Source organism: Macaca nemestrina, chromosome 10 (genome assembly GCF_043159975.1).
Source record: "Macaca nemestrina isolate mMacNem1 chromosome 10, mMacNem.hap1, whole genome shotgun sequence".
Lineage (NCBI taxonomy): Eukaryota > Metazoa > Chordata > Mammalia > Primates > Cercopithecidae > Macaca > Macaca nemestrina.
The window spans coordinates 12094690-12113674 of NC_092134.1; the positions used below are offsets into that span (position 1 = coordinate 12094690).

Genomic DNA, 18985 nt, shown 5'->3' on the forward strand with positions numbered 1-18985 from the left:
CTCCCTCCCTTCCTTCCTTTCCTTTTTTTTTTTTTTTTTTTTTTTTTTTTTTTTGAGAGACAGAATCTGGCTGGCTAGAGTGCAGTGGTGCCATCTCGGCTCACTGCAACCTACGCCTCTGCGGGTCAAGTGATTCTCCTGCCTCAGCCTCCCAAGTAGCTGGATGCCTTCATAAAACATCCTTCCAGTCTGCCTTCGTTAAACAGCCTCCAGCCCCAGGGAGACTGGAAGGATGAAACGAAGGATGCCGGGCACAGAATCGGGCAGTTCTTGAGGGATCGGTGCTTCTATAATGAGCTGATTCTGGACCAAGAAGTCAGGGTGCTGAAGGTGGCGAAGGTGAGCATCAGGAACCCCTGGAGTCCAAATCCCAGCTCTGCCCTGTGGCACTGTGGGGCTGTGGGATGGTAAGGGATGAGTTGTTTTGGCTCTCTGAGCATTAGTCTCTTCTTCTCTAAAACTGGTTTCTAATGCACAATAAATGGGATAAAGCGTAGAAAAGTGCTCTTAAGCAGTAAAGTATTCCACATATCTGGATGATGATGATGATGATGATGATTTGGGATCCAGCTGTCTAAGTGCCAGGGAATCAAGTGGAATATAGATAGCAGGTTTGTATAAAATTTATGTCTTTTGGCCGGGCACAGTGGCTCCCACCTGTAATCCCAGCACTTTGGGAAGCTGAGGGGGGAGGATTGCTTGAGCCCAGGAGTTCAAGGCCAGCCTGGGCAACATAGCAAGACCTCATCTCAATTATTTAAAATTTTTAACTTTTTAATATATTATTTAAAAATTTTTTTCTAAGAAATTAAAATTTATGCCTTTTGTTTCCTCTTTAACAAGCCCCATTTTACCCCTAAAGTGATAAAGGTCATCTATATTTTCATTCTGAAATGGCACTGACTGGCCGGGCGCAGTGGCTCACACTTGTAATCCTAGCACTTTGGGAGGCCGAGGCGGGCAGATCCTGAGGTCAGGAGATCGAGACCATCCTGGCTAACACAGTGAAACCCCGTCTCTACTAAAAAAAAATACAAAAAAAAAAAATTAGCCAGGCGTGGTGGCGGGTGCCTGTAGTCCCAGCTACTCAGGAGGCTGAGGCAGGAGAATGGCACGAACCCGGGAGGTGGAACTTGCAGTGAGCTGAGATCACGCCACTGCACTCCAGCCTGGGCGACAGAGCGAGACTCGATCTAAAAAAACATAATAATAAATAAATAAAATAGCACTGACTGATTTTGTTAGAAACTACCTAGCAATTAGCTAATATCAGAGGGTACTCTCTGGGTTCAGAGGGTTTGTTAGGGGCTGACCATGGAATCAAATACCTATTTATAGCATGGTTTCCCTGGGAAAGTACTAAGCTATAGTTCAACTTTTAATATATCACCCTAAGTCAAAAATGCCTTAACCATAAATCTAGATTTGGCTCATTTTGCTAGAATGAAAGACATCTAACATTATCTTAAGCAAATCAGACTTCACCTGGGAGTGGCAACGACTGCCAAGAATAAGACTGAAAAGGAAGGAAATGCAGCTTTAACGAATCTTCAGGCCAGGCACAGTGGCTCTCGCCTGTAATCCTGGCACTTTGGGAAGCCAATGTAGGCACATTGCTTGAGCCCAGCAGCTCAAGACCAGCCTTTCAACATAACAAAACCTCGTCTCTACAAAAAATACAAAAAAATTAGCCAGGTATGGTAGCATCCATCAGCGGTCCCAGCTACTTGGGAGGCTGAGGTGGGAGGATCACTTGAGGCCAGGAGGTCGAGGCTGCAGTAAGGTGTGATCATGCCTCTGCACTGTAGCCTGGGTGCCAGTGTTAAAGAATCTTTAAATACGGAGTTGAAGGCAAATAATCAGGAGTGTTACTAGCAAACCGTCAGCTTCAAAACAGAAATTTGAGCTTCCATGGTTGCTTAAAAAGATACAACTTTGCCCTTCTGGCTTTTGACAGGTCCACACATCTGAGTGTGCCCTACGCTCCCTCTGCTGTAGAGCTCTGGCCGCATCTTTGCTTTCCAGATCCGAAACCAAAACGCAAAGAACAGGGGAATCCTGATCAGAACCAGAAACGGAATGCATATTCTCTTAAGAATGGGCTTGAAGGTGTTCAAGTATTTTAACATGTTATAATAAAGTTCTTCTACGGATTGAAATGCCCTGTCTTGATGGGAGGCGCACCATTTATATGACCTCAAACGCTCACATCTTGAAGATCCTATTCCTACCTCTCAGGGATGTGTGTCAAATGGAGTCTGTTTGTCTGTATATGAAAAAAATTTATTTTACCTTTCCTCTTGCTCTCTCAACCATCTCTATTTCCAGAGGTGGAAACATCCCTAGAATACCTAGTTCCACGGTTTTGACCAGCACAGAAAATACCTACAACAAAGTTATCTATGGAGCTAGAGATCCTATTTGAATAAACATCGGTAAACAAGCAACAAGAAGGACTTTGTTTCTGTATTAGGAAGAAGGGAGTACATTGCACATAATTCAACATATGCTTGAGTTTTTTAAGCACTAAGTTTTCTTCCTTTCTTTTTTTTTTTTTTTTTTTTTTTTTTGTGACAGCCTTGCTCTGTTGCCCAGGCTGGAGTACAGTGTCACAACTTTGGCTTACCGCAACTTCCACCTCCCAGATTCAAGCAATTCTCGTGCCTCAGCCTCAGCCTCCCAAGTAGCTGGGATTACAAGCACGCGACACCACGCCTAGCTAATTTGTTTGTGGGGTTTTTTTTTGTATTTTAGTAGAGATAGGGTTTCACCGTGTTGCCCAGGCTGATCTTGAACTCCTGAGCTCAGGCAATCCACTCGCCTCAGCCTCCCAAAGGGCTGGGATTACAGGTGTGAGCCACCACACCCTGTGGGAAGGTTCTATATATTCACTGTCCAATATGATAGCCACTATTTCTGGGCAGCTCTTGAGTACTTCAAATGAGATCAGTAACACCAAAGTACTGAATGTTTTATTTCATTTCATTTTAATTCATTTAAATGTATGTATGTATCTATTAGAGACAGTGTCCCTGTCACCCAGGCTTCAGTACCAGTGGCGTGATCATGGCTCACTGCAGCCTCAAACTCCTGGCCTCAAGCAATTCTCCCACCTCAGCTTCCCAAAGTGCTGGCAATACAGGCGTGAGCCACTGCTCCCAGTATAATTAATTTAAACGTAAATAGCCACATGTGGTTCTTGGCTACCATGTTGGGTGATACAGGTCTTGACGTTCATTTATGGAGCGATATACAAGAAGCGTGTAACTGTGGTTGTCTCTGGAAAAGGAGTTTAGGGCTTAGAGAGGAGTGGAGTTTTACATGTTACTTATATCCTTTGAAGTGTTTACCAGGTATTTAATTTTTTTGCATCAATGCAAAAAGGGATAATACTCAGCAAAGACCATGATGTATGATGGAGACCAAGGGCTCCTTAGGGACCTGGGTGAACAGCCTAACCTGGGTGCCTCTGGCTTCACTCCTAACCCCAAAGCAACAGATCTCAGCAGACGTGACACCCACCCATGTCATCCTCCACAGAGCGGCTCCACAGGGAAGGGGATGACGCTGAACTACAGCTCCGACCTGGACCTGATTCTCTTCCTGAGCTGCTTCTCCAGCATCCAAGACCAGGCACAGCTGCGAGACTGTATCATAAAGAAGAACTGGGTTGCTGTAGCAAGAGCCTGGCTTGCAACATCACTGTGGTCCGGCACAGGGAGGGGACCAGGGCCCCTGACTCCCTGTCCCTCCAGGTCCAGTCCAGGAGAGCAGCGGAGTCATTTGGATGGATATGCTCCCGGCTTTCAATGCTCTGGGTAAAGACAGCGACAGGTCGGGTCCAGAGAAACTAGTCAGGGCCCCTTCGCCAACCTGGCCTTGGAAGGTTTGGGAAAGTGGAATCCAGTGGGAGAGACTGGAGGTTGCTCTTTTTCGGGGAGACAGGACTGGAACGATACCTTGGAGATTAAGTCCTCCCATAAATGCGTGTGTTACCATATTCCATCATGGCCTGGGGAAATAAATGGAACTTCCAAATGATAGATTCCCACCCAACCCAAGGAGGTGATTTCTAATCCTTTGGGATTAGAAAGGTTGCTTGCAGGGTGTTGGGCACTGTTTATTTTTTATTTTTATTTTTTATTTTTTGAGGCAGGGTCTCACTCTGTCACCCAGGCTGGAGTGCAGTGGCGCACTCTCTGCTCACTACAACCTCCGTCTCCCGGGTTTAAGTGATTCTTCTGCCTCAGCCTCCTGAGTAGCTGGGACTACAGGCGTGCGCCACCACGTCCAGCTAATTTTTGTATTTTTAGTAGAAACGAAGTTTCACCATGTTGGTCAGGCTGATTTCAAACTCCTGACCTCAGGTGATCTGCCCACCTTGGCCTCCCAGAGTGCTGGGATTACAAGTATGAGCCACTGCACCAGGCCTCCAGCATTTTTTAAGAGAAACAAATGGAAATAACCTCGTTGTCTAAGGATAACGTACAATGTTAGGGATAGCCATTGTGTGTGTTTGCTGTTGCCATACTGTGCTGTACTGCTATCTTTTTTGTGTTTTTGAGACGGGATGTCCCGCTGTGCCCCAGGCTGCAGTGGTGCCATCGGGGCTCATTGAAGCCTTGACCTGGGCTCCAGTAATCCTCTTGCCTCAGCTCTGTGGCCAGAACCACAGGCATGTGCCACCACATCAAGCTAATTTTTTTATGTTTTGTAGAGATGGGATGTGGGGGGTTATCACTTTGTTGCTCAGGCTGGTGTTGAACTCCTAGGCTCAAGCAATCCTGACTCGGTCTCCCAAAGTGCTGGGATTACAGGCGTGAGCCACCACACCCAGCCCATCTGTTACCTTCTGAAGTGTGGTGTCCTGCTTAGAACCTCTCAGTTCCAATGCCACGTTCCTCAAGGACGGTAAAATGGTTCCTGATGAGTACAAACATGATTTTCAACAAGCTTCAGAGCTCAGGGGCTTCAGATATTAATAAAATCAATAACATCAGTAATAATAACAAGACCACCATTTACTGACTTCTGTTCATGATCTATGCTAAATATGCTGCATTTTTATGTAGTCTTTCCAGCAATTATTTTAATATACCTTAAAATATATATTAAATTTCTTAAATATTAAATTAAATTAAAATTATTTTAATATACATTAAAATATGCAATTATTCATTGTCCCCATTTTGGAGATAAGAAAACAGAGACCAAAGCGGAAGTGGAGCTGAGATTGAAACACAAAAGTCTCCGACACTAGAACTTGTGCTCTTAGTCCACAACACTAGATGTTTTTCATCATAATAATTAAATTGTTTTCTGGTCAGGCGTGGTGGCTCACACCTGTAATCCCAGCACTTTGGGAGGCCCAGGTGGGTGGATCACTTGAGCTCAGGAGTTTGAGACCAGCCTGGACAACATGGCAAAACCCCGTCTTTACAAAAAAATACAAAAGTTAGCCGGGCGAGGTGGCACTTGCCTGTTGTCCCAGCTACACAGGGGGTTGAGATGGAAAGATTGCTTGAGCCTGGGAGGCGGAGGTTGCAGTGAGCTGAGATTGCACCACTGTGCTCTAGCCTGGGTGACAGAGTGAGACCCTGTCTCAAAAAATAATAATTAATTGTTTCCGATTATCTGAATATCACAATAGACTTATTTTTTTAAAAAATTAAAGCAATGCAAAAAAGCATAAGATGATAAAATTCACATGAAATCCCTGAGAGAATACCAATAACAGTGACTATTCTCTCCTGACCTTTTTTTTTTTTTTTTTTTTTTTGAGACAGAGTTTCCCTCTTGTCACCCAGGCTGGAGTACAATGGCGCGATATTGGCTCATCGCAACCTCCACCCCCCCAGGTTCAAGCGATTCTCCTGCCTCAGCCTCCCGAGTAGCTGGGATTACAGGCATGTCTGGGTAATTTTGTATTTTTAGTAAAGACAGGGTTTCTCCATGTTGGTCAGGCTGGTCTCAAACTCCTGCCCTCAGGTGATCCGCCTGCCTCGGCCCCCCAAAATGCTGGGATTATAGGCATAAGCCACCGTGCCTGGCTTTTTTATTTTTTTATTTTTTTATTTTTAGTTTTTTTGATGGAGCCTCAGTCCGTTGTCCAGGCTGGAATGCAGTGGCGCAATCTGAGCTCACTGCAACCTCCGCCTCTCCAACTCAAGGGATTCTCCTGCCTCAGCCTCCTGATTAGCTGGGATTATAGGCGCCCACCACTACCAGCTAATTTTTTGTGTATTTAGTAGAGACGGGGTTTCACCAGGTTGGTCAGGCTGGTCTCAAACTCCTGACCTCAAGTGATCTGCCCGCCTCGGCCCCCCAAAGTGCTGGGATTACAGGCCTGAGCCACCGCGCCCAGCCTCTCCTGTCTCTCTTGAAATCTATATGCATATGGTGCACACAGAGCTTACATAAGTGGACCCATATCACGCATACTGGTTTTGTAGTCTACCTTTCAAAAAAATACATTTGCTTATTGACCTTTCAACTTGAACTTTTGGGAGCTATCTATTAATGTAATTTGCACATTTTCCCATTGAGCTGTCTGTGTTCCTTATCATTTGTAAAAACTCTTTGTAACTTGTAGATATTTACCATTATTTTTCTTTTTTATTTAATTTAATTTATTTATTTATTTGTTTTTGAGGTGGAGTCTCCCTCTGTCGCCCAGGCTGGAGTGCCGTGGCTGGAGTGCCGTGGCTGGAGTGCAGTGGCACAATCTCAGCTCACTGCAACCTCTGTCTCCCAGGTTCAAGCAACCCTCCCTCCTTGGCCTCCTGAAGTGCTGGGATAACAGGCACGCCTGGCCTGAGGATATGACCTTGAGTGAAGCAACCTCCCATTGTCTGAGGGCAATGCTTTGGCAGAGACTCAACTAGGAGCTGTCAGCAGCAACACTCCCAACAGCTGGGCAATGAGTGCCCCAGTCCTGAAGGGGCATCTGGTGACAAGTGCCATCATCCTCATCCACTGCACTTCAAATCTGGGTGCTCTATTGTGTGTAAGTTATATCTCAACTGAATAACCAGGAAAAAGAATGACTCAGCCAGGCACAGTGGCTCACGCCTGTAATCCCAGCACTTTGGGAGGCAGAGGCAGGTGGATCACCTGAGGTCAGGAGTTTGAGACCAGCCCAGCCTATGTGGCAAAAACCCATACCTACTAAAAGTAAAAAAAAAAAAAAAAAAACAAAATTAGGCCGTGGTGGCGTGCACCTCTAGTTCTAGCTACTAGGGAAACTGAGGCAGGAGAATCGCTTGAACCTGGGAGGTAGAGGTTGCAGTGAGCTGAGATCATACCACTGCACTCCAGCCTGGGGGCAACAGAGCAAGACTTCATCCCCCCCACCCCACCCCAAAAAAAAGAATGACTCCCAGAGTTCTGGCCACTGCTGACAGTGAACCCTGCTCTTTTTTCTGTTCACACTCATCTCATTAAAATTCCAATTTGAGATTTGTCTCCCCCATTAGAATAATAGCTGACATTTATTGAGTACCAACTATATGCCAGATACTGGGCTGAGTACTTTTCATCTATCACTTCTTTGGAGCACTACAGTAGCCTTAGGATGTAGGTACTATTATCATCTTCATTTTCCAGGTGGGGAAATTGAGACACAGATAGTTTAGATGACTTCCACATTCACACAGTGAATACACTTGGATTTGAACCCAGACGCTCTGGCTCCAAAGCTCATGCTGCGACTACTGTGCTTTGCTGCAAACTCACCAGGAATGGAGGACCATCTTATTCACCACTCTCTCCCAGTACCTGGCATAGTGGCAAACACATAATAGGTGCTCAGTAAATATGTGTTGAATGAATGGATGAATTTAAAGAAGATTGAATGAAGTCTTGGATGAGGTCTGGAATAACATGTCACAGGTGAAATTCTTCACCCAGTGCCTAGCACACAAGTGCTCAATAAATGCAACAGCTACCAGCTGTTATTAGCTCCTTCCACTGCCCCCTCCAAATTCTCCCTTCATATCCTCGTGTTGGGGTGGAGGGAATTCTGAAGAGCTGTATTCTTTCCAGTCCTGGCAGTTCCCTCACTCCTACTTCTATACCAGGGCCAAAATGGCAAAAACAGAACGCATGTTGTGGCAGAAATTGCTATTTTCCCTCAGTATCCTTAAGGAAGCCTTAAGGTTTCTCTCCTTCTTCCACAGCAATAGAATTTTTAGTTAGGCACATTGCCAAAGGCTAAAGACTACATTTCCCAGCCTCCCTTGCAGCTGGGTGTGACCATGTGATTAAGTTATTCTGACCATTGGCATTATTTTATATGTTATGCATAAATTATCATGTTTATCCCTGACAACCTTTGCCATTTGCCTGTTGGTTTCAGAATCTCCAGGAGCTATCTTCCTCCTGCTTTAGAGTCAGGAAGGAGGATGAAGAAAATGTGATATTAGGCATTGAGACAATTTTTGTGCAAGTTTCTGTCCTTTGGGTAGGTTGAAAACTGGATGCAGCTTTATTCCGTGGTGCTCCAGATATCACAAGGAGAAAGTCCCTAAGACCCAGAAGCCCGACGGAGCTGTTTTGCCAAAATACAAGGAGATTAATTATGGTAATGATCAGGGACGGGGCTCCACATTTTCCTACCTTTAAACAGGGAGGCAGTCACAATTCTGTGGAGTTCTGGGGACCTACAGAAAACAGGCTGATATGAGTTAGCAAAAGCCCAGTATCACTGGGGAGGCCAGGAGGCTCCCAGTGAATGTCATTCAGCTCCAAGAAGAGATTCAGAGAAGGAAGGCTTAAGGTTTCAAGGAGGGAGGACCTTGAGCTGCTGACTCATTTCTTCTACACCCTTGTTTACTTGCCTTTCTATCCAGCCCAGACCCCATGGTCAAGCCTGCCAGTCACTGCCTAGTGGATGCCTTCAATTTTCTGCCCATTTGTCCTTCCAGTCCATTCACTCCTGTAACATAAGGACATTTTGGGTTGCAAGTGACAGAGACCCAGTTCAAAATAGTTTAAGTAAAAATAAGTAGAATGAGCTGGGCGCGGTGTCTCATACCTACAATCCCAGCACTTTGGAAGGCCGAGGCAGGAAAATCACTTGAAGCCAGGAGTTTGAGCCCAGCCTGGGAAACATAGAGATCTCATATCTACAAAAAATTTAAAAGTTAGGTAGGTGTGGTAAGCACGCATCTATAGTCCTAGCCACTTGGGAGGCTGAGGTGGTAGGATCACATAAGCCCAGGTGTTTGAGGTTACAGTGAGCTATGATTGTGCCACTACACTCCAGCCTGGGTGAAAGAGTGAGACCCTGACTCTAAAAATACAAATACAAATACAAAATAAATAGAATATAATGGCCCATAAGAGTCCAGGGGAAGCTAACATTAGGTACAACTGGACCATATTAGTCAGGGTTCTCCATAGAAACAGAACCAATAGGGTATACGTGTAGATAAAGAAGAGGGGATTTATTAGGGGAATTGGTTGCATTAGTCTGGCCTCACACTGCTATAAAGAAATACCTGAGACTGGGTAATTTATGAAGAAATGAGGTTTAATTGGCTCACACTTCTGCAGTCTGTACAGGAAGCATAGAAACTTCTGCTTCTGGGGAAGCCACAGGAAACTTACAATCATGGCTGGAGCAGGAGCAAGAGAGAGAAGCAGGAAGTCCTTCATACTTTTTTTTTTTTTTTTTTTTTTGGATACAGAGTCTTGTTCTGTCACCCAGGCTGGAGTGCAGTGGCGTGATCTTGGCTCACTGCAACCTCCACTTCCTGGGTTAAAGCAATTCTGCCTCAGCCTCCCTAGTAGCTGGAATTACAGGTGCCCAACACCAAGCCCAGCTAACCTTTGTATTTTAGTGGAGACCGGGTTTCACCATGTTGGCCAGGCTGGTCTTGAACTTCTGACCTCAAGCAATTCATCTGCCGGCCTCCTGCACACTTTTTAAACAACCAGATCTCACAAGAACTCACTATATAGTATCAAGGGTGTATGGTGCTAAACCATTCATGAGAACTCCACCCCTATAATCCAATCAGCTCCCACCAGGTCCCACCTCCAATGCTGGGATTTACAATTTAACATCAGATTTGGGCAGAGACACAGGTCCAAACCATATCATTGGCTCATATGATTACAGAGGCTTAGAAGTCCCAAAATATGCCATCAACAAGCTGGAGACCCAGAGGAGCCAGTGGTGTAAGTCTCAGAGTCCGAAGACCTGAGTACCTGGAGCTCTGATGTCTGAGGGCAGGAAAAGATGAACGTCTCGGCTCCCAAGGAGGACAGCAAATTCACCACCCTTCCTTCACAAACTGTCCAGGCTCTCAGTGGATTGGACGATGCCCACCTACATTAGTGAGGGCAGATCTTCATCCCTCAGTGTACTCTTTCAAATGCTAATCTTCTCTGGAAATAGCCTTACAGACACCCAGCATTAATGTTTTACTCTCTGGGCATCCTGATGCCTAAAATTAACTGTCGTGTGGATCCAGGAATCCAGATGATGCTAGAGGGGGTGCCAGCTGGTTTATGTGGCAGGTCAACTCTCCCTGACAATCACACACACAGACCTGCATAGCACTTCAGTGACACAGACACATTTCCACAGAGCAGCACAAAGAGTACAGGGAAGCTAGAGGCAGACGAGGCGGGGATGCCTGCAGCTGCAAGAAGATGCCTGGGAACAGACACAGAAACTCTCCCCGCCAGATAAGCAAAACACAGCAGCACAAAGGCAGCTGTTTGAATAAATTCATTGGAGAGTCTAAGGCAGCTCTCTGGACCAAGCTGTAAAGGAGATAAGACAGAAATAATCACAATAGACAGGCCTTAAAGGTACTAGGGTTCTCCACCAGGTGCGGTGGCTCACACCTGTAATCCCAGCACTTTGGGAGCCTGAGGTGGGTGGATCACCTGAGGTCAGGAGTTCAAGACGAGCCTGACCAATATGGTGAAACCCTATCTCTACTAAAAATACAAAAATTAGCCAGGCATGGTGGCGTGCACCTGTGGTCCCGGCAACTCAGGAGGCTGAGACAGGAGAATCGCTTGAACCCGGGAAGCGGACATGGCAGTGAGCCAAGATTGTTCCATTGCACTCCAGGGTGGGCAACAAGAGCGAAACTCCGTCTAAAGAAAAAGCAAACAAACTATATATATGTATATATATTTATCTCAGCTGGGAAAAATAGGGATGCCTTCACCATAGGTTTCTCCTTACCCAATAGGCCGACCTGAGCTTGTGCATGTGGTCACTGGACTCTGACAGGAGCAAGAGAAAGGGCAAGTCCCCCTAGGCCCGCACTTCTTAAGCATCTGCTTGCATCACATTTGCTAATGTCCCACTGGCCAAAACCAGTCACATGGCCAAGCCTTGATTTGAAGGAAATAGAGAAATAAATTCCACCTCTTGCTGGGAGGAGCTGCAAAGCCAGCCTTGTAGAGGAGTGTATACAGGGAGGAGAGGAAATTGGCATTATTATTATTATTATCTTTATTGTTATTATTATTTTTGAGATGGAGACTTGCTCTGTTGCCCAGGCTGGAGTCCAGTGGCACAATCTCGGCTCACTGCAAGCTCCGCCTCCTGGGTTCATACCATTTTCCTGCTTCAGCCTCCCGAGTAGCTGGGACTACAGGCGTCCACCACTACTCCCGGCTAATTTTTTGTATTTTTAGTAGAGATGGGGTTTCACTGTGTTAGCCAGGATGGTCTTGATCTCCTGACCTTGTGATCTGCCCACCTCGGCCTCCCAAAGTGCTGGGATTACAGGTGTGAGCCACCGCGCCCAGCCAATTGGCAGCAGCATTCTATGCATTGTTAGCCTTTTTTTTTTTTTTTTTTTTTTTTTTTTTTTTTTTTTTTGAGGCAGAGTCTCACTCTGTTGCCCAGGCTGGAGTGCAGAGGCACGATCTCGGCTCACTGCAACCTCTGCCTCCCAGTTCAAGCAATTCTCCTGCCTCAGCCTCCCTAGTAGCTGGGATTACAGGCACCCGCCACTGCGCCCCTCTAATTTTTTGTATTTTTAGTAGAGACAGCGTTTCACCATTTGGCCAGGCTGATCTCAAACTCCTGACCTCTGAGGTGATCTGCCTGTCTCAGCCTCTCAAAGTGCTGGGGTTATAGGCGTAAGCCACCATGCCCAGCCTGTGAGCCATTTTCTTCTATAATCTCTCTCCATGAATAGAAAACATGGCCCTGCTTTCTATCAAGGCATTCTCCACCACCTCATAGGAAACATCTGTGGGTGCCTACTCATCCATTAGAATGCATGAGCAAGCCAAGAAATTCAAGGGAGCTAACACCCCACGGAGCAACGTGTAACCAAGGGGAAGGCCAGAACCAGTGTCCCCTCTTCTACCTCTCAGATGGATAATTTTTTTCTTTTTAAACAGAGTCTCACTCTCTTGCCCAGGCTGGATTGCAGTGGAGTAATCAGGGTTCATTGCAGCCTTGACTTCCTGCACTCAGATCCTCCTACCTCAGCCCCGCCCTCCACCCTGCCCAAGTAGCTGGAACAACAAGCACATGCCACCACACCCAGCTAATTTTTAAATATTTTGTAGAGAAGGGATCTCCCTATGTTGCCCAGGCTGGTCTTGAACTCCTGGGCTCAAGCAATCCTCCCGCCTCAGCTTCCCAAAGTGCTGGGAATTACAGGCATGAGCCACAGCGCCTGGCCTAGATGGACAATTTTTTTTCTTTTTTCTTTTTTTTGAGATGGAGTCTCATTCTGTTGTCCAGGCTGGAGTGCAGTGGCACAATCTCGGCTCACTGCAGCCTCCGCCTCCTGGGTTCAAGCAGTTCTCCTGCCTCAGCCTCCCAAGTAGCTGGGATTACAGGTGCCCACCACCATGCCTGTAATATGTTTGGTAGAGACAGGGTTTCACCGTGTTGGCCAGGCTGGTCTTAAACTCCTGGCCTCAAGTGATCTGCCCACCTTGGCCTCCCAAAGTGCTGGGATTTCAAGCATGAGCCACTGTGCCTGCCATAGATGGACAGTTTTAAGGCACATTCTACACAGTACCTAGGAGGGTCCCGAGTGGGATCAAGCCCCAGATGCCCACAGTAGTAATCAATTTAATGTTCCTTGAGACCAAGTGTGGTGGCTCATTCTTGTAATCCAGCACTTTGGAAGACCAAGGTGAGAGGATCACTTGACCCCAAGAGTTCAACATCAACCTGGGCACCACAGCAAGAACCCATCTCCACAAACAATTTTCTGAAAATTAACCAGGCATGGTGACTGTAGTTCTGCCTACTCAGGAGGCTGAGGTGGGAGGATCATTTGAGCCTAGGAGTTCGACACCGGCTTGGGCGACATAGTGAGACCCTGCCTGTCTCAACAACAACAACAACAACAAAAACAATTCGAAATTAGCCAGGTACGGTGGCTTGTGCCTATAGTCCTAGCTACTCAGGAGGCTGAGGTGGGAGGATCACTTAAGCCCAAGAGGTTGAGGCTACAGTGAGTTGTGATCACGCCACTGCACTCCAGCCTGGGTGAATGAGCAAGACAACATCGAAAAAAAAAAAAGAGAGAGGGAAAGGGAAAGCGAAAGCGAAAGGGAAAGAAAGAGTTCCTCAGATTGGCTTTCTCTGCTTCCCAGTCCCCCACACTTATCCCTTGAGATCATTTCCCAGAACAAACCACGTTCATGCAACCCGTTGTCTCATGCTCTGCATTGAGAGGAATCCAAGCTAAGACAATACTCATCTTTGTGTCTCTTTCTCCTGCTCAAAACCTAGCTCAGCCCTTTCCTATCCACTGGCTCTTCTCCCTCCCTGCAGATGCCTGCTCAACTGGGTGGTATTTTAACAACCATAAAACCAACACATTACAGATTTCATGTTCCCTTTTGAAATCCTCAAATGTCATCCAACATATTAACGATCAAAAAATTGAAAGCTGTGTAACCCTCAGAGATTTCATGAAGTCGAAGAAAAAACGAATAGGTTAAGGTCTGAATGTTTATTGTTTGAATAACTTCTATATTGCCTTGCAGTTCATTGTCAGTCATCATAACCATATGGCAAATGTTTGGAGTCTTAACCGCTTGTTGACTTAGTTTTATGAAATTGTCACTGCTCTTTAATATAATCCTCGTAATATGGTATTGCTCAAGGATCAAGTACTACCAAATATTGGAAATACAAGAAATTTTAGAATTTATGTAATTAAAATACATGATGCTTTCCACTTGGGGTTAGCCAGTTTGAAAAGTTAAATTGGAATATGTCATGACTGACAAACTCCTTGAAATAATTATCTGCACTTCTGGTCTCCATGTCCCCCACCCCACCCAGCCTAATCTGACTTCAGCTCCCTCCTGTCTCCTAAAACTGCACCCACCTTGATCACCAGTAGCTTTCTTGGGTACTTCTCAGATCTGTATTTCTTAACTTCTCAGAAGCATTCAGCAATGTGGGTGACTTTTTTTAACTCTGGTTTTGTGCCTACCTCTTTGGCCACCCCAGCAGGAACCGCCTAAATTTCCCTTCCTCTGCTCATCACTTCAATCTGGGGCTTGGCCAGGCATAGCAGTTCATGCCTGCAATCCCAGCACTTCAGGATGCTGAGGTGGGAGGATCGCTTGAGCCCAGGAGTTTGAGGCTGCAGTGAGCTATGATTGCATCACTGCACTTCAGCCTGGGAGACAGAACGAGACTCTGTCTCTACATTAGTTCATTTTGGTGTGATGGTGTGATTCATTCCTCCCCGAGGTACCAATGACCATGTGTATACTGAGGGAAATCAAATCTGTCTTCACATGGAGCAGGTCACTCACTTCTCTTCTTCGGGTACTACCAAATCATCGTCCAAAAAGCACTCCTAGAACTCCCCACAACCATGCCCACTCCTTCTCTCCTTGTGAATGGTGGCCCCAGCAGTTACTCAAGGATGCAAGCCGGAGCTGGGAGTCATCCCTGTCTTCTCCCTGCCCCTCATCTATAGTGAATAAGAAGTCCTGCCCACGCTTCTTCCAAAATAGACCTAGAATTCAACCCCTCCTCTCCACCTGCACTGCTTCAGCCTCATCTTGGGCCTCATTGCTTATCACCTGCATCCCTGGGAAGCATCCTAATGCATTTCCCTGCGTCTGCCTTTGCCCTCTGCCATCCATCCTCACCATGGAAGCAGCCAAACCAATCTCTCTAGATCTTAACTCCACTACGTGCCACTCCCCTAAATTTGCCACTGCCCTCAGGACAAAAAGCAGATTTTTTGTCTGAAATGCAGTGGCATGATCATGGCTCACTGCGGCCTGGATCTCCCTGGACTGAGGCAATCTTCCTACCTCATCCTCCTGAGTAGCTGGGACTATGGGCGCTCACCATCCTACCTGGCTAATTTTTGTATTTTTTGTAGAGGTGGGGTTTTGCCATATTGCCCAGGCTGATATTGAATTCCTGGGCTCAAGCAATCTTCCCACCTTGACTTTCAAAGTGCTGGGATTTCAGGTGTGAGCCACCATGCCCATCTCATTTCCTCTTTCTTAAAACAATATCTTCACTTGGCCTTCAAACCATCACTCCTGATTTCTCTTCCACCTCACTAGCTACTTCTTTTCCTCCTTCTTTGCTGGACTCATGCAACTCCCAAACTCTGAATAATGTTAGGTGCTCTGGGGCTCAGTCCTGGGTCTTTTTCTCTTCCTGCTGTTATCACTCCCTTGGTGATCTCATTCAGTGTCATGGCTTTAAACATCTCTATGCCAGTGACCCCCACATTTGTATCTCAAGTCCAGACCTCCTCCCTGAAATCCAGACTGGCATATCCAACTCCCACCACACATCTCCACCCGGGTCTCTGACAGACGCCCCCAACTTCAGTTCCCAAACTGAGTTCCTTCCTGATCTCCGTGCCCAGCCTATCCCACCTCAGTTAAGGGCAGTTCAACCTTTCTGTTGCTAAGGCCAAAAGCCCTGGACTTAGACCTTGACTCCGATCTTTCTCTCTCATCATACTCTACCCATTAGCAAGACCTGTCAGCCTTAGAGTCAAAATATATCCAGCAGAATGACATGATGTCCAGATTCACTTCCAAATAACACAGTGGGAAATCTAGGGATGGGGGTATAATTGAAACCAGATTGGCTATAAGTTGATCATTGTTGAAGCTGGTAATGGTACATGGAGGTTCATTGTATTATTCCACTGTTTGAAATTTTCCAAAATCAGAAAAATTAAATCATACTATTTCACTGCTACTGCTCTGATCCAAGTCAGCTGATCTCTTGCCTGGACTGGTGCAGTAGCCTCCTAACCATACTCCTGCCTCCACTTTCACCTCCACTCCACCCTCTGCTTCTAATCTAATTTCCTCCCAGCAGCCAATGTGATTAATCTCATTAAAATGAAAGACCGTGTCACTCCTCCACTGAAAACTCTCCAGTGTATGGTATCAGACTCCTACAGAACAACAAAAAATGCTCCCCAGTTGTCTTCAAGATCCTATCCACTCCTCCTCCTTGTTTATGGAATAAATCTTTTTAAAAAGATCCTATATCCTGGCTGGGTGCGGTGGCTTACACCTGTAATCCCAGCACTTTGGGAGGCCGAGGCGGGTGGATCACTTGTGGTCAGGAGTTAGAGATCAGCCAACATGGTGAAATACTGTCTCTACTAAAAATACAAAAATCAGCCGGGTGTGACGGCGGGAGGCACCTTTAATCTCAGCTGCTCAGGAGGCTGAGGCAGGAGAATCACTTGAACCCGGGAGGCGGAGGTTGCAGTGAGCCAAGATTGTGCCATTGCACTCCAGCCTGGGCAACAAGAGCGAAACTCCGTCTCAAAAAAAACCAAAATCCTGCATCTATTTGCCTTGCCATTCTTTACTACTTAAACCGCATTCCCTTCCACTCTCTGCTCTTGATCACTCCATTCCAGGCACACTGATGTTCCTTATCCTTGCCACCGGGCAGTACCACCACAGCGTCCTCGCACTTTCCACTCCTTCCGCCATGAAGAGTCCTCTTCCTTCTGTTACACACGTGGCTCACTCTTCACCTTCTAATGTCTTTGCTCAGATGTCTCCTTTTCAGGGAGGCCTTCCCTAATCACCTTATGTAAGACTGAACACCTAAATACACCCACCCCCCCCCCCACACACAACCTCTTAATCCCTTTGCTTTGTTTTTCTGCTTAGCACTTATCACCATCTTCTTTACTATAATTTTACCTATTTATCCTATTCATTGTCTGTCTCCACTACCAGAAAGAATGCTATCTGCAGGTAGGGATTTTTCACTACTGTTTGTTCACTATTGTATCCACAGCACCTGCCTGGCACAGAGTAGGTGCCCAATAAGTATCTGTTGAATGAATGAATGAATGGTGAATGGCACTCCAAGATTCAATGCTGCCCACCTGTCCAGGTACATTTCTCACCACTCCCCTGCTCACCCTTTCATGCCAAGGCACACAGGACACTTGAGTCCCTGGCACACCCTAGCATTATTTACACTTCTCAGCCTCTATTTATGCTATACCCTCATCCTCCTGGCTGGAATGCCAGTCTTTTTTATTTTTTATTTTGAGACAGAGTCTCATGCTGTCACCCAGGCTAGAGTTTGGTGGCGCCATGATAATTCACTGTAGCCTGAACTCCTAGACTCAAGTGGTCGTCCCACCTCAGCCTCCCAAGTAGCTGGGGCTACAGGTGCACAACACCACACCTAGCTATTTTTTTAAATTATTTTTGTAGCGACTGCTCCAGGCCACCACTGCCTCTCAGCTGCACCACTGTGCAGTGTCCTGACCATCTCCCTACATCTGCTCTTGCCTTTGCAGTCATCCTAACCACAGCAGCAGAGAAGTTATGAGTGTGGCAAAGGGCAGACCAGAATTCAAAGCCGACGTGGAGTGGGGAGTTGGATACATGAGTCTGGATTTCAGGGAAGAGGTATGGATTTAAGATACAAATGTGAAAGTCACTGGGTGCGGTGGCTCACGCCTGTAATCCCAGCACTTTGGGGGGCCGACGAGGGCAGATCACTTGAGGTCAGGAGTTCAAGACCAGCCTGGGCAACATGGTGAAACCCTGTCTCTACTAAAAACACAAAAATTAGCCAGGCGCAGTGGCGGGCTCCTGTAATCCCAGCTCCTCAGGAGACTGAGGCACAAGCATTGCCTGAACCCAGGAGGCAGAGGTTGCAGTGAGCTGAGATCGTGTCCCTGCACTTCAGCCTGGGCGACAGAGTGAGACTCCGTCTCAAACATAAACAAATAAATAAAATTAAAATTGACATGTGGGAGTTGCCAGAGTAAAAACATTTAAACACGTTGAAATCACCAAGGGAGTAAGTCTGGAGCAAGAAGAGAGAAGGGCCCAGGACTAAGCACTTAGTGTTATTCAGAGTTGGCTACGTTGCCCAGCTATGTTGCCCAGGCTGGTCTTGAACTCCTGGCCTCAAGTGATCCTCTCACCTTGGCCTCCCAAAGTGCTGGGACTACAGGCATGAGCCATCATGCCCGGCCCAGATCCCTGGTCTTTAAGATTCTTCTCGAGCAGGTGTCTGCTAACACCAAACGAAACTCATCTGCTGGCTTCCCACCAAATTTTCATGCTTTCTTCCTACTTAACATACATCGCACTGGACTTTTGAAGTCTCTTTTTTCCATGTCTCCCCCGCCGTTCGGGGAGCCCCCTTGGAACAGGAACCTCGTCTTATTTTGTCTTCCTGGCTCAATGCATGAACTTCTTGGTTCAGTGCGTGAATCGTAATACCTGTTAAACCCACGCTATGGGCCGGGCACGGTGGCTCACGCTGTAATCCCAGCGCTGTGGGAGGCCGAGGTGAGCAGATCATTTGAGGTCAGGAGTTTGAGACCAGCCTGACCAACGTGGTGAGAACCTGTCTCTACTAAAAATACAAAAAAAATTAGCCGGGCGTGGTGGCACATGTCTGTAGTCCCAGCTACTCGGGAGGCTGAGGCAGGAGAATCACTTGAACCCGTGAGGCAGAGGTTGCAGCGAGCTGAGATCGCACCACTGC

At 46.6% G+C, this 18985-nt stretch overlaps 1 long non-coding RNA gene across 1 annotated transcript in view; it reads left to right on the plus strand.

Annotated features, from left to right (window-relative positions):
* The window catches only part of LOC139356627 (uncharacterized), a 28559-nt gene extending 23347 nt beyond the window's left edge, over positions 1–5212 (plus strand). Inside the window, exon 4 of the long non-coding RNA XR_011608740.1 lies at positions 3541–5212. This is a non-coding gene — a long non-coding RNA (uncharacterized lncRNA). The remainder of the gene's footprint in view (positions 1–3540) is intronic.
* The last annotated feature ends 13773 nt before the right edge of the window (positions 5213–18985 follow it).